Source organism: Schistocerca piceifrons, chromosome 4 (assembly GCF_021461385.2).
Source record: "Schistocerca piceifrons isolate TAMUIC-IGC-003096 chromosome 4, iqSchPice1.1, whole genome shotgun sequence".
NCBI classification, from domain to species: domain Eukaryota; kingdom Metazoa; phylum Arthropoda; class Insecta; order Orthoptera; family Acrididae; genus Schistocerca; species Schistocerca piceifrons.
Window position 1 is genome coordinate 659,189,552 of NC_060141.1, and position 22,935 is coordinate 659,212,486.

Below are 22,935 nucleotides of genomic sequence, written 5' to 3' on the forward strand. Positions count from 1 at the left end.
GGATGTAGATGTAGATGTAGATATGTTACCTTGGCCTACTCGTTCAAAAGACCGGTCACCAGTCGAGTACATATGGGACATCATCGGATGAAATCATCCACATACAGCATTAAGAGTCCCTGTGTAGACCGACCAAGAGTAACAGGGATGGAAATTCATCCCACAAACTGACATCCGTCACCTGTACAACACAATGCATGCACTTTTTCATGCTTGTATTCAACATTATAGCGGTTACACAGCTCATTAATCTACCAGTATTTCACATTTGCAAATGGCTTATCTAGCGCGTACGTCGATCTGTGATCTTGCAATGTTAATCACGTGAATATGTCACCTAGACAAATATATTCCCGAAATAATTAATACTAATTATTTTTTGGTGTTGCAATTTTTTCCATCAATGTGTTATTGACCGCAATGATCTACTCGTAATCGCTAACCATTTCTCTAGTGAGATTCATTTATCGTGTCAGAAGCAAACTAAAAACAATATTAGATACATTACTATATACATACATACATTATGGTTTATAAATTAAACTAGTCAAGAATGAAATTAATGATTAGACACAGATTGTGTTGTCAAACATAAGGTAATTTTAATCTATACAGTGGATGCCCAAAAATTTGCAACGTCCAGTGCACTTTATGTAGCGTTTACGAGGTCCTTCATGGTGCACACAGTTGGAGGTAATGTGCATTGTAGTAGATGTGTTGATGTCTGCACGGCAGCTCCGCGGTCACACTGGAGAGAGTCCACCTGGAACCCCACCAGATTACTCTTGGATCTTGTGACAGAAGAACGCAGGCGGTTGAGTGATTTCCATGTGGACCATTTCTCTGTGTGGCCTGGGGGAAGAACTTCTTGCAGGATCAGCCACTCCTCCAGATGCTGGCATCTGACCTGCCATCTCTTCTCCCGGTGTTGATGTGGAGTGTCAGCGAGTGGTTCTGTACTGTGAAGGAAGCTCTTTCTAGACACAATTCTTTGCTGTGGCGGTTGGTGGCCATGTAGTGGGTGGGCTTCAGATGTTAATGCCTTCTTCATTTCACTCCGTGCTGCTGTATCTCTTCGGTTGTCCGGGGGGGGGGGGGGGCTATGCCGCATAAGCAGTACAGTTTTTCCACTGGTGTGGCTCTTAGACAACCCGTAGTGATACGACATGTCTCATTCAGAGCAACATCAACTTTCTTTGTATGTGTAGATCTGCACCACACTGGGCAAGCGTACTCAGCTGCAGAGTAGCAGAGGGCTAATGCGGATGTGCGCACTGTGTCTGGCTGTGCTCCCCATGTTGTTCCAGTCAGCTTCCTAACCACATTGTTCCTGGCAGCCACTTTTTGCTTTGTTTTTAAGCAGTGTTCCTTATATGTAAGAGCACGGTCCAGAGTGACTCCGAAGTATTTTGGAGTCTTGCAGTGTTCTAAAGAGGTTCCTTCCCAATCTATCTGCAGGGTTCTACTAGCCTGTCTGTTTAGGAGGCGGAAAGCACAGGTCTGGGTCTTAGAAGGATTTGGTTTCAATTGATTGTCCCTGTAATAGGCAGTTAATTCTTTCAGAGCATCAGTTGGCTTCCGCTCCACCCTCTCAAAGCTGTGATCTTGTGCTGTGATTGCTCGGTCATCTGTATATATGAAGCTTTGTGTTCCTTCTGGTAACGGCTGGTCATCAGTGTATATATTGAAGAGGATGGGTGCCAGTGCACTGCCCTGTGGCAGCCCATTTTTCTGCTGCCTCCATCTGCTTCTTTGTCCTTGTTATTCCACAAAATATCTTCGGTTCTGCAGAAGATTTCTAATTAGACAGGTTAGTTTGTAGTCCTTGGTGAGGTTGTATAGCTTCAGCAACAAGAGTCTGTGGTTGACAGTGTCGTAGGCGGCTGAAAGATCTATAAACACCGCTCCTGTTATCTACCACCTTTGGAAGCCGTCCTCTATATGCTGTGTCAAATTCAACACCTGTGCTGTGCAGCTCTTCCCTTGTCTGAATCCTGCCTGTTGAGGGATCAGTAATAGTTCTATCATATCTGTAATTCTTTGGAGGGTCAACCTTTCCAATACCTTATACAGGTGGCATAGGAGGGAGATTGGCCTATAGCTTTTGGGGTCATCCCGGTCTTTCCCTGGTTTATGTATAGCTATAATTTTTGCTTTCCGGCAAGATTTTGGTATCTTGCCGCTCTTGACACAATTATTCATTAGCTCGAGTAGCCAGCACTTTGCGCCTGGACCAAAGTTCTTGACCTGTTAACTTCTTATGTCATCTACCCCTGCTGCTTTTCCGACTTTGCACTTATTTAGAGCTGAGTCGAGCCCATTCAAACTGAATGGTCGAGACAGAGTGTTTCCCTCTTGTTCGGGCTCCCTTTCCAGGGTTCGTCTCCCGATTTTACTGGTATGGTCAGGTATACCATTTTTCAAAAGCTGGTGTGCGATCTGGTCTGCCTTCACATTTGTATGCGTATTGGGTTGGTAGGGATGATTGTTAAGGTGTCGTAACAATCTCCAGGCCTTTTGACTACTTCTACTCATCTCACATTCTGTCATCAGTTTAATCCACTGTTCTCTCTTCGCCTCAGAGATTGAGGAGAGAGTATTTTGCGCAGCCAGATAAGTCTCCTCGCTATAAGGGTTTTCTTCATATAGTCGATAGTATCTGTCCAGCAGAGCAGCTGTTTCAGGTGTCACACCCGGCAAATACATTGTCCTACACCCTATTGGAATTGATGCTCGGGAGCAATGTTTGACAATTTGAACAAAGCTGTCATACTCTTCAGGAATAGGTCGCACAGACTTTATCTCCTTGTCCAGCATCTTAGCAATTTTTTTCCAATCAGCTTTCTTGAAATTGTATCTCCGTTTGAAATTCACCTTCCGTGGCCTTATTGCTGGAAGAACTTGACACAGTAGTGGCTGTGTTGCGTCTTTTGTATGGGCGAGCACATTGATTTGGAGCAAAGCTGTGTGATGTCTTCACCCACAAAGAGGAGGTCAGGGTTAAATCCACGTTGCCACCTGCCACTGTTGAAGGAAGGGGGTAGCTTGCTGTCATGCATAAGAGACAACTGGCAGGATTCAGCCCAGGAGAGGACTGCCTCCCCATTTTCGTCATCTTCAGAGTATCCCCACAAATGACTATGGCTGTTAAAGTCACCGATTACTACAGACGTCTTGCTGTTATGGAAGTTCCTGGGTGGTGTGAAGGAAAATGCAGCCGAAGGGGGCTTATACACAGAGGTAACCACGCAGTTCCTCAGCTCCACTGAGATGACTTCGATGTTATTTTCTACGGTGCAGTGAGCACTGATTATCTGGAGCCCTGGTCTTACAAATATAGCACTTCCATACCGAGAGTGCGGTGTTTCTGCAGCTAGTTTCATGCCCGGTGTTTTTCGTCGTCTCTGTCGCTCATCTCTATGCGTCTCTTGTATACACAGGACGTCGCATTTTTTGTCACGGCATAGGTTGGATAACAGATGTTCTTTGGCTGATGATATGCCTTTAATATTTATAGATATGATAGTTAAAGTTGGCTCTGATAAGGACCGTTTATTTATTCGCATGTTTGTTAGCTTCTGGTGTGAGAGAATCAGCCGTCTAGGTATATCTAGACGCCCAGGGGACGCCCGGATATGTAAGGCTTAGTTGTCAGGACACGCTCTTCGTGGAGGCTTCTCTCATGTCCCCCTCTAGTGAGATAGCAGGTGCCGAAACTGATAAGGAACTTCAGCTATGCCCAGAGTCGCGAAATCTAACGAAACTTTTTTCGCAAACTGCTAGTCTCAAATATTTATTTCAGCTATACTAGTCGTGATACATGAAAATTCGTACCAGAACGGGACTCGAACACGAATTTCCAGCTTATTGCAAGCGGTCGCCTTAACCACTTCCGCTATTTATTGTCGCCTCCAGGAGTGACGCAAACCTCCAGATATCACATATCTGCTAATACTCGCACACACACATTGTGTGATTGTCGCAACAGGAAGAGACCCTGTGGTCGTTGTTTCAACCATCGCGGCATGTACTACTTACTATTTCGTTGCACAATGTGAGCTGTAAACACAGACAAGTAAATGTACAATAAGATAATAGGCAGTCATGAACGATATTCGCCTAGGCCACTTACTGTCTCCAGCTTTCTTCAACATTTATTCCGATATAGTTTTCATGGCAACATTGACAGTAGAGTGTGGAAAAATCACAATAAATTGGTAAGTTACATCAAATATGCCGCGACACTGTCATCATAGCAGACGAGCTACCTGCTTTTCAGTTCTTAATAAACCATCTACCTGAGCGTATTGCAGAATTCGGCCAACCTATTAACCCTTCTAAAACCAAACTCACTCTATTCTCTGAAAGAGAAATCCACAAAGCCTCATACATCAAGTTGTAAAGGTGAACAAATGTCCTCCTTCATGTACTTACAATAGCCACCAATTTGGACAAACACTGCAACTGCAAGCGAGAGTTGAAGTCCAGGAAATAATCTGTCATCGTGAGAAACTTTTGAATGACGTCAGCATCAGCTTGCAATGGAGAATCAGATTGATTCGGTGCTACATTATCTCTGTCCTCCTCTGTGGCGGTGAAAGCAAGACATTGGACTCAAGTATTAGAAAATGGACTGGCCACTAAAATGTTTTCGTATGGTAGTCTTCTCAGTATACCTTGGATGAGGATAATTATCAAATGTCAAAGTCTTTTATCGGATGGAAAAGCGGAAACAACTGCTACGACACAACACTTGGGACATATTATGAACGAGCGCGAGATATCAGTAATCAGAGCTAATAACTTAAGAAAAAATACATAGTAGGAAGTCTTTTGGAAGACGGAAAAGCTCGTGATTAAAAGATGTTCGAACATGGCACAGTTACACATCAGAAGACGTTTTCCACGGTGCACTGTCGAGATAAGAAATAGATAGACGGAAAAGCTCGTGGCAAAAAGATGTTCGAAGATGGTACAGTTACACATCAGAAGACGTTTTCCACGCTTCACTGTTGAGATGAGAATTAGATAGCTACATGGGTCGCCAGTCTTCACTAAGATAGGGCATCTTAGGAGAAAAGAATTCCGTCAATTCTTTATCATCAAATAAGATGGTCAACGTAACATATTTTTACTTGGTTTCCTGTACTTGTTCCTTTTGCGCAAAAATGAAACTGATGATACGAAATGATCGTAAGGCATGACTGTCTGGGAGAGCCATCGGTTTTGTTCGACTGCCTTGTACAAGGTTTCCGTTTTGACGTTATTTCGACAATTTTCGCGTCTTTGTGATGAGGATGTGATGAAATGATAAGGATAACAAAATCACCCACTCTCTGAGCGAGGAAAATTCTAAATCCAGCCGGATATCGAACCCGGAGGCCACGCAATCTAGAGACAGGGAAGGTAGGACTATTTTTTGTTAATATTCTGTTCCACAGCTTTGATAAATCGTGGAAATGACACACTATGAGACGGGACCTCCGCACAATTTATTTTTAATTGTATGATAGTTTCCGGTCACAGACCATTTTCCAGTACTAATTCTTGTTAATGTCAATTATTACATATACATCTCCTAAAAAACGTCAAAAATGTATTTTTTTAAAATATTATATGTGGGAGGTGATGTGGGAGTGAGAGCGGGGCAGTAATTAACCTACCCTGTCCCTCATTGGGTACGCTCTCGCATTCGAATCGTTGGCTTATTCCGCAATACATTTGCTGAAATATACTTGTGAATATACACTGAAAGAGCCAAAGAAACTGGTACACCTGCCTAATATCGAGTAGGACCCCCGCAAGCACGCAGAAGTTCCGCAACACGACGTGACATGGACTCGACTGCTGTCTGAAGTAGTGCTGGAGGGAATTGAAACCATGAATCCTGCTGCGCTATCCATAAATCCGTAAGAGTACGAGGGGTTGGAGATATCTTCTGAACAACAGGCTAACACATCCCAGATATGCTCAATAATGTTGACGTCTGAGAAGTTTGGTGGCCAACGGAAAGGTTTAACCTCAGAAAAATGTCCCGGGAGCCTGTCTGTAGCACTTTTAGACGTGTAGGATGTCGCATTGTCCTACTGGATTTGCCCAAGTCCGACGGAATGCACATTGGAAGTGAATGGGTGCAAGTGATAAGACAGGATGCTGCCAGAATCGTATCTAGACGTATCAGGGGTCCCATAACACTCCAACTACCACACCTCAATCTATTACAGAATCTCCAACAGCCTGAACAGTCCCCTGCTGACATGCAGTGTCCATGGATTCATGAGGTTGTCTCCATACCCGTAAGCGTACGCACCCTTGATGCAATTTGAAAAGAGACTCATCAGGTCAGGCAACATGTTTCCAGTCATCAACAGGCCAATGTCGGTGTTGACGGGTCCACGCGAGGCTTAATGCTTTGCGTCGTGCGGTAACCAAGCGTACATGAGTGGGCCTTCGGCTCCGGAAGTCCATATCGATGATGTTTCGCTGAAGGATTCGCACACTGACTCTTGCTGATGGCCAAGCATTGAAATTTGTGGCAATCTGCAGTAGGGTCGCACTTCTGTCACGTTGAACGATTCTCTTCAGTCATCTTTGGTCTTGTTCTTGCAGGATCTTTTTCCAGGCGCAGCGATGTCGGAGATTTGATGTTTCACCGGATTCCTGATATTCAACGTACACTCGTAAGAGAAAATCCCCCCTTCATCGCTCCCTTGGAGACCTGTGTGTCATCGTTCGCCCGCCGACTATAACACCACGATCAAACTCACTTAGATCTCGATAATTTGTCATTATAGCAGCAGTTACCGATCTAACAATTGCACCAGACATTTGTTGTCTTATATAGCCGTTGCCTACCGCAGTGCCATATTCTGGCTGTTTACATATCTATGTATTTGAATACGCTTTCCTATGGCAGTTTCTTCGGTGCTTCAATGATTATATTTACATTTGATGTATAAAACACGTGAAATACACAAGAATTTGTCCTGGAAAATAGTCTTTGACCGAAACCGGTCGTACAATTGAAAGTAAATTACGCGGAAGCAAATGGAGTGAATATCTCGACAAAATGAACAATAGCAGACTACTTTAAAAAGTTGTAAGGAACAGCCCGATAGATCGAAAAACTCAGGAAAGGAAAACGAGCAGGCGAGTACCACAATAGGAACAGCCTTAACATGTGAAGTGTGGAAGAAGAAGAACGTTGATACGAAAATCTGTGTATCGGGATAGAATGCGAGTTCTATTTGTGACAATATCATAATTATTTTCTTGGGAGGTGATGTAGGAGTGAGAGCAGGGCAGAAACTATTCTACCCTGACCTCATTTGGAACGCTCTCGTGATCGAATAGTTCGCTTATTCCGTAATAAATTTGTTGAAATATCTGATATTCATGCCATAGAAAAAGCTGTTTAGCTCAGTAAAATTTTGTTCCCAAGTATCTTTGCTGATTTTACCTCAGTATTTGCCCTATTCCTCCGACTTCAGTCGAAGCTGTTAGTCTTCCTCATCTACTGGATGTCCTAGAAATGTTGGAACAAACATCGAGGGATTGTAGAGGGCGACTTGAGGATCCAATCGAGGATAGCAACCTATGTCCGGAAACGTCATCCAACGACGTTACAAAGCGTCGAAGTTATAGGCGCCAGTGCTTGCCATTGCTCCACACCTTCGCCGGCAAACGTGACATTGTACGCTAACGGAACGCAATTGATTGCCACGATCGCTAGTGGAGAAGATCGATAGCTAGCTGCAGCGCAGGAAGGCCTTATCGCCTACGAATGCGATGCTCTGTTGCCTCGGTAGATGGCGGTTTCGGACACGGGTTTCCATCAACAGTTTATTTTTCTCATGGAACCCTCTAACATGTCCAATAGTTTGTCGGTGTATAGAAGAAAAATAAACTGAAGACGGAAACCAGTTTCCGAAGCCATCATACACCGAGGCGACAGAACATCGTTTTCACAGGAGAGACGGCCTTTCCACGCAGCTCTATGTTCTTCGCTGGCGATCGTGGCGTTCAGTTGCGACCACTGAAAGACAAACAATATTTGCGAGACGTTCCACCTACGGTACGTCAGCCTACAGAGCCACGCTCCCTGCCGAAGGTGTGTCCTAGTGGAAGCACCAGCAACTGTAGCCTCGACGCTATGCAATTTCGTTAGATGACGTTTCGGTACACGAACTCCTATCCTTGATACGTTCCTCAATAGCCCCTCTACAGTCCCTCGAAGTTGGTCGCATCGGTTCTGGGACAGCCCGTATAATGATTTTTCAAAGCGCTTCTTGTTTATCACCGTTCCATCCTACCCTGACCTTCGGTGGATACGGAACTCATTTGCCTGTAGTAGTAAATAACATTCAGATTCTCCCTTTGTATTATAACTCAATACTCATTATTGACTCATTATCTCTAACTCGCCATTGCTGAATTTGGCCTTTAGTGGGAGATCGCAAAACACCAACAAAGAAAATTTCTCGGTTATTTTGGTACTGGAGAGACGACATTTTCTCGTGTTTACAGTCTATTATATATCTTTCTGATTAACTCACCCTCTCCAGAACACAGGGCCTAAACAGCGAGTTTGCTCTGCAGAAACTTGATCGGTCCTATCCGTAAAGACGTCTGTAGACGGGCCCCAAAGTCGCCCTGCTACTCTGCGGAAGTCTCCAGCCTCACACTGTGCGCCGAGATCCAATTAATTCCCGCAGCGGCGTCTCGCCGCGTTTCTTTAGCAGGCAGCGGGCGGAGAGGCCAGCTCGGTTTTCCCTAATGACGGCTGACGACCGGTCCCGCGATCACATCGACCCGTGTTTATCGGGGCGCCCGCCTTGCCATTGAGGCAGCGTGGGTCCCGCTTTCCGCTGCTTTCCCCGGGGCCACGAGGCAGGGAACCGATGTCCGCTTCACTGAGGGCCCCCTCCAAGGTCTCCTGGCCTCTTCTGAAGCCACCCGGCCAACCAGCCTCCCCTCCCGTTTGATTCCTTCCTTCCACTCAGGAGCAAGTAAAATTCCGGGCCCTTTTCACTGGAGCCGTTTCTATGGCGGCAGCAAAATTGATGGATGCAGTGCGGACTCTCCGAGCCCCTCATCAATTACGCAGGCCGTAACAAAGAGGGCCAGGATCCCACGCCAAGAAGTCACGTGCCGCTGTCTTGGTATTTCTCCAGTGATCGCCAACAGTCACCACGCCAGCGATTCTTCGCACTACTCCAAGAGACGAAAGCACGAACGACAAAATGGCTGATATGGAAATAAGTGACCATGGGATAGAAACGCAACTGAAATTGCTCGACAGAAGGAAGACCACTCTACATGACGGAACTACATTACGATCCTACAAGGGCGTGCAGAAAAGTAAAGTTTTCAAATTTTTTATACGAATACTCGTACAGCTTTTTAAATAAAACGAACGTTATGAACATTCTACTCTTACTAGAATGAAATATTCACTCTACAGCGGAGTGTGCGCTGATACGAAACTTCCTGGCAGATTAAAACTGTGTGCCGGACCGAGACTCGAACTCGGGACGTTTGCCTTTCGCGGGCGTGCGTCGTGCTTGGGTAGCTCAGTCAGTAGACCACTTGCCCGCGAAAGGCAAACACCGCGGGGTGATTTGAGGTGTATAAATGTAGAACTAAATACAGAAAATTGAGGGAGTATTGGACGACAACAGAGTCGACATTAGGAAAGGTAAAAGCGATAGAGAGACAGTTATAACCTTACGGATGATAATGGATGCACGAATTCAGAAAAATAAAGACGCGGTTATAGTATCTGTCGATAGAGAAAAAAGAGATAGTGTTAAATGGTTCAAGACGTCGAAATTCTTAGAATAGTACATGTAACCTATAGGGGAGCACGTTAATTTGCAATATCTACAAAAACAAAAAGGGGAAAGAAAGAATGTAAGACCAAGAAGGAAGAGCTCTGATTAAAGTTGGTATAAGACAGGGATGCAGTTGAGCCATGCGCGACTCGTGTTCATGACGTTTCTTGCTTGACAGCTTCTCTTTACGGAACTGTCGCGTCGTTTCTTATTCGATATACTGGCGTCACTAAGTTGCTGGCTTGCCTGCCCGTGAGTGGCAGCAGCAACGCGTATCGATAAAAGCACTGCCGTATTATCTTTGAAGCAGCCGCTAGTGTTTCCGGCTCGTCGTGTGTAGTGGGCTTAGTTGGGACGCAGCGCCAGTGAGGTCCGGGCAGCCAGTACCGGCCCACCGCTTGCGACACACATGCATTACGGAGGAGACTGGGTCGGGAACGACCGTTGGTTGGTGGTTCGGTCGGTCGTCCCATCGGGCGATGTGTATTTGGTCTTTCGACCGTTTCTGGGCCTCGTCAGTTGGTCATCTTGCCGGACGTGGGTCGGTTCCTTCCTTGTGCAGAGGTGCCGGGTGGCCAATGGGCAAGTGTTACCTCTGCATGGTTCGGTCCGAGACAGTGTGCCCGGGTCGCCGTGTCTCCGAGCTCCGAACGGGTATGGGGTTGAGTCTGGATGGAGCTGCATTGAGGTCCGGAGAGCCAAGACTAGCCCGACTGTTGCTGACACACATAGCTACAGTGGGGACGACCGTGGTTGATGGTTCGGCCGGTCGTCTCATCGGACGACGTATATTTGGTCGCCGACCGCTTCGGGTTCTCTTTCCGTGTGGACTTGTCATTTGTCCTGGTTGTTCCACAGTGATTGCTTTTACTATTGTTCGAGTTCTTGTGGAAGTGTTTTCGTGGAACTGTGTCTAGCTTGTGTAATTTCGACTGAGCAGTTATGTTAATGCTGTCTACGTACTAGAGTAGGCAGTCGGTCGGCTGGGACAGTGCAGCGAGGAAGTCTCCGCGGCGAGGACGTTGGCGTAGTGTCCGCAGTTTGTTTTTCCTCGCCGTGTTGATGCTGTCCATACCGCGTGTAGTTTGACAGCCTTCGGTGTTGCTCATATTTTTGAGTGATTCTTGTGCCTTGGCTGTTTTTAGACGCCAATTTTAAAGACGTAGTGCTGCTGGTATCTTCGTCCTCGGCTGATATTTTCCGTTGTCGTGCCGTTGGTCGGCGCAGCTGAATTGATGAAGTTGCTGCCTATTTCACCTAAACTTACGTTAGAGTTACCTCCTCAGGCCGACCCTTGGAACACTTCTGAGCACCATTGTTCTGTTGTTTTTAGATGGTGATTTTTGTCTCAAGTACCGTGCGAGGCCGTCAGCCGCCTATTAATTTAGTTTGTTTTAATTTTAAAATAAGGCCTTCAGCTGTCTTAAGATAAAACCTTGAAGATTGTTGTTTGAACTAAACATTTTTATAAAGAAAAAAGGGGAATTTTGCTCTATTGCAAATTCTTGTTATCGAGGCCTTAAGCCGTGAGTTGTTCTATGTTCAGTATGTGACCTTCAGCCGAGCTTTTATGTCAAATATTTTTAAGATAAGGCCTTCAACCGTCTTAAATTGAAATTTTAAAATTCACTTGTTTAAAACCGTTTTTAAATTTTCTTCTCTATTGGAAATTCTAGTTGTCCAGGCCTCAAGCCACAGTTCTTCTGTGTCCAGTGTGTGGCCATCAGTCTAGTTTTTAAAGTTTTGTAACTAAGGTCTTCAGCCATACTCCTTAAGGCACTTTTCATAACTTGTGTCCGGGCCTTCAGCCGTATTGCTTTTTAATGCTTTTAAGGACACGTGTGATGCGTGTTTTAGGAAAATAAAGTTTGTGTGTTTTGTGCAACTGACAGTAATTGATTTTGGCCCCGTTCCACAGCCATAACCTGATCCGCTCTGTCCTGCGAAACCACATTTCAACAGTCGTTCATCGCAACTGTTCAGTCTATACATCGAAGAAGCAATGATAAGAAACGCCGACGACCTGACATCCTCAGTAATAGCGAGTAAGAACAGCAGGACCTGGAAATGGAACGAACAGTCTAAGAGCACGCACTGTGGATCAAGGGGAACCCGAGGAAAGATGGCAGTAATTAGGAACACCGTAAATTTCATTAGCGATAAACTTACCATAAAAATTGGGGTCTACGAAGTGCACGAAATGTAGGAATTCTGCTACCTTGGTAGCCAAATAAGACCTGACGGACGAAGCAAGGAGGACATAAAAAGCGGACTGGCATTGGTAAACAGTTCTAGAATGGCAAATGGAGTTCTCGGTGAACGATTGTACACAAATGAAACAGTATATGAGCAGTGTGTTCCTGCGACCTCAGTGTTCAGTGTTTAGTGACAATGTATTGCTGTTCTGTCCAAACGCGCGTCTTTCTTATGAAACAATATTGAATTACTGGTTACGTTACGACATGCCAGCTAAAGTCAGTTGAACAGTTTTGTGACCAGCGTATAACGTCTAAATGCTGTATACATAAGTTGGTGAACAAGAGAGAAGTGGAAAGGCGGGGGGTGGCTGCCATTATTGGAAGAAAAAATATCTGACGTGAAACGATTGTAGACCTCTCCTGCAAAGTCTTTTCAGCGTCTATCGCCTGAACGCGGAATGTCACGGAGCACACATCACAGAGCTGCGAAGAAAGCCGGCACGTCTCCATACAAGTTTACAGTCGTTCAGGAACTGAATGTCAGTGGCAGAGGCAAAGGCATTACGTTTTTCCGTTGATTTCAGCAATATCTTGCAGCGAGGTCAGGAATACTGAATGACACATGGTTCAGTGATGAGCCTGCTATGTGAAGCCTCTGAATACGCATTTTTGGTGTAATAGAAATCCACATGCACTGGCGGAACAAGCTCTGCATTCACAAAAACTGGTGTGTTCTCTGCAATATCACAGCGTCGCGTCATCGGACCAAATTTTTTCGGGTCTACTGTGACAAATGCAGTTTACATAGAAATGTTTTGGGTTCTGTGAACCACTTTGACGATGAAGAACTTACCCTCGGCTGGTACCAACAGGAAGGCGCCACATCTCACACATCTCCAGCGACCATGGCTGAGGTCGAATCATTTTCCCTGGAAGAGTGATTCCCAAAGGACTGTGGTTTCCAAGGTCACTTGATTTAACAGTGCCTGACATTTTCCTCTGGGGTGACCTAAAAGGCAAGATCTACAGGACTTGGATGATTTACGAGAGAACATCATCCATGAAATCCAGCAATGACACTAGATGTTATGGCAGCAACATTCGAGAATCTGCAGCGTCGTGCCCAACTTTGTTTACAAGTCGAGGGCGGTCACTTCCAGCACCTTTTGTGGTTTTCCTTTATTTCCCCATGAACAAGGTATGATATGTTCATTTCATTTCTTTCCTGATTTTTGTGCAAAGCCTTTAACTGTAATTTAAGCACGTGTTTGTTCGTGGGGCCTCTTTCCAGTGGGACACTCAGTATATGGTTTACGCTGGTAACTGTTGAATCCGTTGCGATACTGAAATACAGGGTTATTACAAATGATTGAAGCGATTTCACACCTCTACAATAACTTTATTATTTGAGATATCTTCACAATGCTTTGCACACACATACAAAAACTCAAAAAGTTTTTTAGGCATTCACAAATGTTCGATATGTGCCCCTTTAGTGATTCGGCAGACATCAAGCCGATAATCAAGTTCCTCCCACACTCGGCGCAGCATGTCCCCATCAATGAGTTCGAAAGCATCGTTGATGCGAACTCGCGGTTCTGGCACGTTTCTTGGTACAGGAGGTTTAAACACTGAATCTTTCACATAACCCCACAGAAAGAAATCGCATGGGGTTAAGTCGGGAGAGCGTGGAGGCCATGAAATGAATTGCTGATCATGATCTCCACCACTACCGATCCATCGGTTTTCCAATCTCCTGTTTAAGAAATGCCGAACACCATGATGGAAGTGCGGTGGAGCACCATCCTGTTGAAAGATGAAGTCGGCGCTGTCGGTCTCCAGTTGTGGCATGAGCCAATTTTCCAGCATGTCCAGATACACGTGTCCTGTAACGTTTTTTTCGCAGAAAAAAAAGGAGCCGTAAACTTTAAAACGTGAGATTGCGCAAAACACGTTAACTTTTGGTGAATTGCGAATTTGCTGCACGAATGCGTGAGGATTCTCTACCGGCCAGATTCGCACATTGTGTCTGTTCACTTCACCATTAAGAAAAAATGTTGCTTCATCACTGAAAACAAGTTTCGCACTGAACGCATCCTCTTCCATGAGCTGTTGCAACCGCGCCGAAAATTCAAAGCGTTTGACTTTGTCATCGGGTGTCAGGGCTTGTAGCAATTGTAAACGGTAAGGCTTCTGCTTTAGCCTTTTCCGTAAGATTTTCCAAACCGTCGGCTGTGGTACATTTAGCTCCCTGCTTGCTTTATTCGTCGACTTCCGCGGGCTACGCGTGAAACTTGCCCGCACGCGTTCAACCGTTTCTTCGCTCACTGCAGGCCGACCCGTTGATTTCCCCTTACAGAGGCATCCAGAAGCTTTAAACTGCGCATACCATCGCCGAATGGAGTTAGCAGTTGGTGGATCTTTGTTGAACTTCGTCCTGAAGTGTCGTTGCACTGTTATGACTGACTGATGTGAGTGCATTTCAAGCACGACTTACGCTTTCTCGGCTCCTGTCGCCATTTTGTCTCACTGCGCTCTCGAGCGCTCTGACGGCAGAAACCTGAAGTGCGGCTTCAGCCGAACAAAACTTTATGAGTTTTTCTACGTATCTGTAGTGTGTCGTGACCATATGTCAATGAATGGAGCTACAGTGAATTTATGAAATCGCTTCAATCATTTGTAATAGCCCTGTAAATATGGTTATGTTTAATGAATAGATGTAGGCCTACTTTTAACTGCATTCAATATCACTTAAGAATATTGTTGTAAACCTTCATTTGCACAAATACTTTCCCTCAAAAAAAGTGAGAAAGAAATATGTAGACGAAATATGCCATCTCAACGATGTTTCAGCTATATACCCTAAGCTCCGTTGGAAATTAAAGTGAAAACATGCTGTTCTAGCAGTTTAGATATATTACCTACAAGTAAATTGTCACAATGTAATTAATTTTCGACACCGACATTCTTTACGTAGCTACTCAAAGATTTTTAGTGACATTAGCCGCATTTAGACACTGAAATAAATCTATGGTTACAGGTGAAAATTTATGCTGGACCGATAATCGAATCGTGATCTCCCATTTAACGCGGTCTGTCGCCTTAACTGACCCATTTTTTTCTTCGTTTTGCTGTCATTGTTCTCGGCATTTGGTCTGGATGGACGCCACACGATACTCATTAAAGTTCACAGTTGAATACTTCCCTTAGCTTTCTATTACAGAGAGCAGCCAGCCCTTTGACCAAGCACGACCAGCTACCATGTTGGCTCCTCAAACCTCCGAGCGCGCTTCCCATCTGACCCAAATTCTCGGCCTATTACACACTACTAGCGTAGTATCATATACCCATGAACCCCTTACACGAAATTTCGAATTTCCGCAAGAGATCGGGTTTGATGCGCATCTACACAGAAAAAAATGGAATTCTGGTCGTCGCACTGTGCTGATGTGTACCAGGAGCTTATAAGTAAAGTATGTGTACTCACGGAGGTCCAGTGTAGACTACAATTATCGTATGTTAGCGAAACCTCGTAGATTTTGTAATGCGTTTAAGCGAAACTGATTTACCCTGGAAGAAATTTTGGCCTCCAGGCGCAAATCTGGCATTGTGAATGCAAGAAAGACGTTTAGAAATGCTTCCATATATGATGGATTACGAACTGGTGATAGGCAGAAAAGGTCAAATAAGTGGTAAAGGCATAATATTTAAAACGCCCCCCAGGTGTCCAGAGTAAATCAAGTGGAAGGACTGGACTGGGTTTTAGGTAAACATCATTTAACATTTTTAAAAGATTTTGTACAAAAGGTTATGAAGTGAAAATGTATAATCCCACATTAAGCAAAGTGATTATAAGTAGGAAATTTTCATCTTGCACAAACCAAAATTTCAGCGTACATCCAAAGGCTGTTGCTGCTTAATAAGATTTATAATTGACTGAATCCAAAAACAAACTTTAAAACTCTAAAAACAAACCTACAGCGCCTTAAAATAAAACATGAACAAGAAATAAAAGAATTTAGTCTAATTTTGATTTTTACACATTTAGGTTCAAATGGCTCTGAGCACTATGGGACTTAACATCTTAGGTCATCAGTCCCCTAGAACTTAGAACTACTTAAACCTAACTAACCTAAGGACATCACACACATCCATACTCGAGGCAGGATTCGAACCTGTGACCGTAGCGGTCGCACGGCTCCAGACTGTAGCGTCTAGAACCGCACGGCCACTCCGGCCGGCACAGTTGAAAGAACAGACAGCACATATATGTACATATCAATATGATGCATCTACATCTACATTTCCACAGATACTTGCAAATCACTCTTAAGTGTCTGATAGAGGGTTCATCGAACGACATTTAAAGACACTGAAGCGCCAAAAAAAAAAAAAAAAACTGTTATAGTCATGCGTATTCAAAAACAGCGGTATACAAACCTTCAGAATACGGCGCTGCGGTCGGCAACACCGGTATAAGACAACAAGTGTCTGGCGCAGTTATTAGATCGGTTTCTGCTACTACAACGGCAGGTTATTAAGATTCAAGTGAGTTTGAACGTGGTGTTATAGTCGACACAGAACCGATGGGACACATCCTCTCCCAGGTAGCGACGAAACGGGGATTTTCCAGTACAACCATTTCACGAGTGTACCGCGGGGACCAACGACGACTGAAGAGAATCGTTCCACGTGACGGAAGTGCAACCCTTTCGCAAATTGCTGCAAATTTCAATGCTTGGCTATCAACAAGTGTCAGCGTACGAACCATTCAACGAAACATCATAGATATGGGCTTTCGGAGCCGAAGGCCCACTCGTGTACCCTTGATGACTGTACTGCAGAAATCTTTACGCGTCGCCTGGGCCCCTCAACACTGACATTCGACTGTTGATTACTGGAAACATGTTGCCTGGTCCATTTGTAATAAGACTCATTAATACAATCTGTTTGAATGTTGTCTAGCGATCCGAGAAAGCAGGTTTCCTAGACAACGCGTATTTGAAGACCAGGCTGGATTTAACGTTTGCCGACGAGTTGGAAGAACCCAGAGCCCGGCTGCCACAAATTTTTGATTTGTCGTGGGCTTTTGTCTTTTGCTGGCGCCTTAATTCTACCTAATTCTTCTAGCTAATAACTTACGGATCCTCAACAAGGGGCAAGGATTTCATATTGTATCCAGACGATGGACTTGTACGGTATGGAGACAACCTCATTAATCCATGGACCATGCATGTAAGCTGGGGACTGTGCAGGCTGGTGAAGGCTCTGTAATGGTGTGAGTCGTTTGCAGTGATATGGGACCTCTGATACGTCTAGATACAACCGTTGACAGGTGACACGTACGTAAGTATCTTGCCTGATCACCTGCATCCATTCATATCCTTTGTGCATTCCGACGGACATGGGCAATTCCACTAGGACAATGCGACACCCGACACGTCGGAAATAGCTACAGAGTTGCTCCAGTAACGCTTTTCGCAGTTTAAACACTTCCACTGGCCACCAAACTCCCCTTCCATGAACATTATTGAGCATATCTGAGATGCCTTGCAACGTGCTGTTCAGAAGAGATCTCCACGCCTCGTACTCTTACGGATTTATGGACTACCCTGCAGTATTCATGGGGTCAGTGCCCTTCAGCACTACTTCAGCCGGTAGTCGAGTGCATGCCACTTCGTGCTGCGGCATTTCTGCGTGCTCACGAGGGCCCTACATAATGTTATGTAGGTGTACCAGTTTCTTTGGCTCTTCAGTGTAAATTCTCCATTATTCCACTTCATAACAGGGCCCGGTAAAAAGGAACAACTACTGTGTATCTTTCTGTGCAAGCTCTGATTTCCCTTATTTTATTGCCACGACCGTTTCTGCCTATGTAGGTTGGCGTGAACAAAATATTTTCGCACTCCTAGGAGAAAAATGGTGATTGAAATTTCGTGAGAAGATTCCGCCGCAACGAGATACGCCTTTGTTTTAATGACGTCCACCACAAATCCTGCACCATGTCCGCGACACTCTCTCCCCTATTTCTCAATGATACAAAACGTGCTGCTCTCCTTTTGCATTCTCGATGTACTCCGTCAACCCTACTTGTTAAGGATCCCACACCGCGCAACAATACTCTGAGACAGGACGGACAAATGTAGTGTAGGCATTCTCTTTAACAGATCTGTTGGATCTTCCGAGTGTTCTGCCAGTAAATAGCAGTCTTTTGTTCGCCTTCCCTACAACATTTTTATGTGTTCTTTCCAATTTAAGTTGTTCGTAATTGTAATTCCTAATTTACGACGTTTAGATTTGACTGATCTATCATGTAACGGAATTTTAACGAATTTCTTTTGCACTCATGTGGATGACCTCACTCTTTTCGTTATTTATGGTCAACTGCAAATTTTTTTCACCATACACATATCTTTTCTAAATCGTTTTGCAATTTGTTCTAATCTTCTGATTACTTTACTAGACGATAAACGACAGCATCATCTGCAAACAACCTAAGACGGCTGCTCTGTTGTCTCCTAAATCGTTTATATAGATGAGGAATACTAGAGGGCCTATAACACCATCTTCGCGAACGCCAGAAATCACTATATTTCACTCGGTGACTTTCCGTCACTTACTACGAACTGCGACCTCTCTGACACGAAATCACGAATCCAGCCGCATAAATGAGACGATTCCATGAGAACACAATTTGATTAGAAGCCCCTTGTGAGCTACAGTGTCAAAAGCTTTATGGAAATGTATAAATACTGAATTAATTTCAAATCCCTTGTCAATAGCCCTCAACACTTCGCCTGAGTAAAAAGCTAGTTGTGTTTCACGAGAGCGATGTTTTCTAAATCCGTGTCGACTGTGTGTCAATAGACCGTTCTCTCCGGGGTAATTAATAATGTTCCAACAAAATACATGTCTCAGTATCCTGCGGCTTATCGACGTTAACGATATAGGCCTCTAATTCAATGGATTACACCTACTGCCCTTCTTGAATATTGCAATGACCAAAAATCCATTCCTCCGAAACGGCGAGTGAGGGGTTCAAGGTTAGGTGACGCTGAGCTAGAATCGGTTACAGGCAGGGAATTTGGGTCAGATGGGAAGTGTGCTCGGGTTGCTGAGGCGTTTAAGGCGACAGCTTGCACTTGTGGAAGGTCCGGCACAAATTTTTGCCTATTACTACTGGTTCATTTCAATATCTGAATGTCGCTGACATCACTGAAAATCATTGAAAAAGTGTTTGTAAGCCCGCTGGACCTCATAATGTGTCTTTTCTTCCGGACAAGTCACATTCTAATATTGAAGGTGTGCCCTGCAGCAACATGCGTATGGTTAAGTTCTTTATTATGAGTATGTACTCTTACTAACTGGAAAAATCTGTACATATTATAAAAGTGTGCATGTATATGTGTATGTCTGCATGTACGTATCTCCTCCTAAACTAATCGATCGATACGAAGCAAACTTGGAACGCATCTCACTTACTGTGTGATTAGAAGTGCTCTGTGCATAAGAATAGCTATCTACAAAAGGGTTGGCGGTTGGAGTGAAAAAGAAGCGTAGCTCACAATGCTTAAATACCCAGACTTATTTATCCACTATTTGAGAATCAGAGTCCCTTACAACAAATTTAGACATACTTCCAAACCTTCGCATGTACACACATGACTGAAACTCCGGGGGAAAGCTCATCTTACACTCCTGGATTGATTTCAACCAAACTTGGTTCAAATGGCTCTAAAGACTATGGGACTTGACATCAGAGATCGTCATTCATGGGAGTAAGAAGCACCAACTCCTATTGGGGTGTGGGTGATGGACACACAGGTGTTAGGGAGGACGAGATGGAGAGACAGACAGGGCGATGTAGGAGGTGGACACATGTAGTGAAAGAAAGTGATACACAGAGAGAGGGTGAGGTGGGGAATGAGAAAGATGGGGGGGGGGGGATAAGATGAACAGAGAAAGGGAAGAGGAGAAGATGGAGAGAGAGACAGAAGAAGGATACTGACAATAGGTGGCAAGAGGACTGACGAAAGGAGGCGATGGACAGAGAGAGGGGGCGTGAGAGCTGGACAGAGAAACAGGGAAGAAGGAGGAGCACAGAGGATTTGGATCAATACACAGCAGGGCAATGCCGGGTAATCAGCTAGTACTGAACAATAACACTTCATGTTTCACGACCCTTCGCGCATTGCTGCTACGCGTTAGACCATTATCGGAGATAGTTGTTCGAGTTACATGAAATGATCAACGTCTTCGGCATAGAATCCCATTGGCTGGAGTAGATTTGTCTTCGGTGTCACGAACCGAACTGAGCTTCGATGACTGGCGAAGATGTGGCTGCAGACACCCCAGACAGCGGAGGGACACCAACAATAATGTCGCCCGCCATACTATCCGACAACTATGAGTGATGGTGCGAGATGGCACATTAAATTTGTAACAGGTGTAGGGTTACCGTCTTTATTCAGGAAGTGAATCAGTAGTTCCGCTTCGAGCGCCTTGCCGGAATGTCCTTGTTTATTTCACATGCCGCAGCGTCGCTTGTGTGTTTTCCTCGTTGTTATTGTTCTGTCTGCAGAATGAGTCGTAGCGCCTCTGCTCCGCGTTACTCTCTGTTTGTGTTCGACTGCTTGCAGTGGCGTCGGCCGCTCCGCTATGGCTACCATGGTTTCGACGTCTATTCCACGAAGAGGTACTGCGAGCTTTACTGTCGATAAAACGGCACGAGACGTATATAAATAAATCCACGATGGGTTTGTCGATACAATTCATGTGAACTCTGATCATGCCCACACCGCTTATTTTGATGCAGACAAGTACGTGTTTTACGTAAAATTTAAGGATTCCCTTCACGTTGAAAGATTACTATTGCGACATGGTTCTCAAGTTCCGTTCAAGCATCACGATAATTTCGTTAGTATGGTGTCACTCGCAGATGCTGAAATCGAATATAGCAATGTCCGAGTATTCAACCTCCCGCCGGAAGTTGATGACAACTTTCTAAGGGACATATTTGCTCCATATGGTAACGTGAAGAACGTCCGACGTGAACGCCTGTCTACTCAACACAGATTACAGTGTTATAGTGGAATTCGTTCAGTGGAAATACATGTCAAACGCAATATTCCATCACATTTACAAGTGTGTCGTTACCACGTCCGTGTGATGTAGACTGGTCAAGAGGGAACCTGCTTCCTACGCAATGAAAGTAGACACGTTCGGTCTAATTGTCCACGGAGGGTTTTTGTATTAAAGCCGTCATTAGTGCAACGTCACAAACTGACGGTTGCTGATTTTGTTCCTTCTACCTACTTCTGCTTCGGATTATAATGAACAAACAGTCAGCTCTGATAATTGTGTCAATGAATTTCCACCTTTACCTCCGCGACAGTTCACAATCCTATTGGCAACAGGATAGAACCTGTAACGGCGACAAACAAGCGACGTCGCACTAAGGATGGTGTTTGTGAGGATTTGGTTGTACCTTCTGCGCCAACCTCCTCCGCATTGATTGTGTCCCCTGCTCCTCTCTATGCTACGATACCTCCCGTCCGTGGTACAGTGAGCGCCTAAGAAGCTATTTCCAACAACCCTCCTGCTCGCTGCCTGTGTGTGCAGAGGGAGCGGATGCACCCCCCCCCCCCCCCGCCGACCCCCTCCCCCTTGGTCTTTGTGTCTTCCGTAACCCTCTGAGACAATTCAGTGTCCTCCTGCTCCTTCTTCTTCAGCCGCCGACGGATTCCTGCATTTGCCGACTACAAGAACTCCCGAGGAGAATAAAATTAGCGACCAGGTATCACCTGTTGCATTGGCAGCTCCACAGGATGCTTCTGCCTCAGTGAGTGGAACTGCATTACACGACCCTAGTTCTGAGGACCAGAAGGCTGTGCCTATGACCCCTCCCACACCTCCGTCTGCAGAATCCGCCATCCCACGTAGCCGACAGAAAGAGCGTAAACAACCTGACCGTGCGGTGGCACGTAAGAAATTTAAGAAAAAAGGTTGGGATGAGGAGGGTTCTGGTCCCCTGATGTGTCTGTGGATTTCGCAGTGGACCTTGACTCTCAGCTGTCTACCTAATTCTACTCAGACGTTCAGTGCGTCCCTGTATAGCTGTGAGCAGTGATTCAAGCCTACACGTTCCTTTCCTTAAACGTTAAACATGAGGGACCAAATTGCGATTGGCTTCGCTGCGTCAGTTCATTTATGATTCATGTGTGTCTTCTTACAGGAGGCGCTATTTAAGCATTTCTCCTTACCTGGTTTTCGTGTGATCCTTAATGTTGCACCCGAATATTCTACGGGGACCGCCTTATCCTTTCGCGAAGGCATTCCTGTTCCTGAGGTGGAAATGTCGCATTCTGGCAGGAGCACAGGTTGTTAACTTTTTAATCTTAAGTTCGATCTTTTATATATTCCATCTGCCACTGGTCGCGCAGTGGATAGTTCGCGTTTTTATAAAGAGGATATTGTTTATTGATGTGTTGGCAGAAGAGCCAACACCGTGTTTCTAGAGGAGGCCGAAATGCACGCGTTTAAGCTCACGCAGATTGGCGTGAGGTCTGGAACAAGGTAAAGTAATTATCCTATAAAGAAAAGAACGTAGTTCTTGGAATACTTAACTTTAATCCACAATTGGAGAACATCGCTCTTGTTTAGACATTATTATAATATAAACTGGTAATGGCGCCTTGCTAGGTCGTAGCAAATGACGTAGCTGAAGGCTATGCTAACTATCGTCTCGGCAAATGAGAGCGTATTTGTCAGTGAACCAATCCTAGCAATGTCGGCTGTACAACTGGGGCGAGTGCTAGGAAGTCTCTCTAGACCTGCCGTGTGGTGGCGCTCGGTCTGCAATCACTGACAGTGGCGACACGCGGCTCCGACGTATACTACCGGAC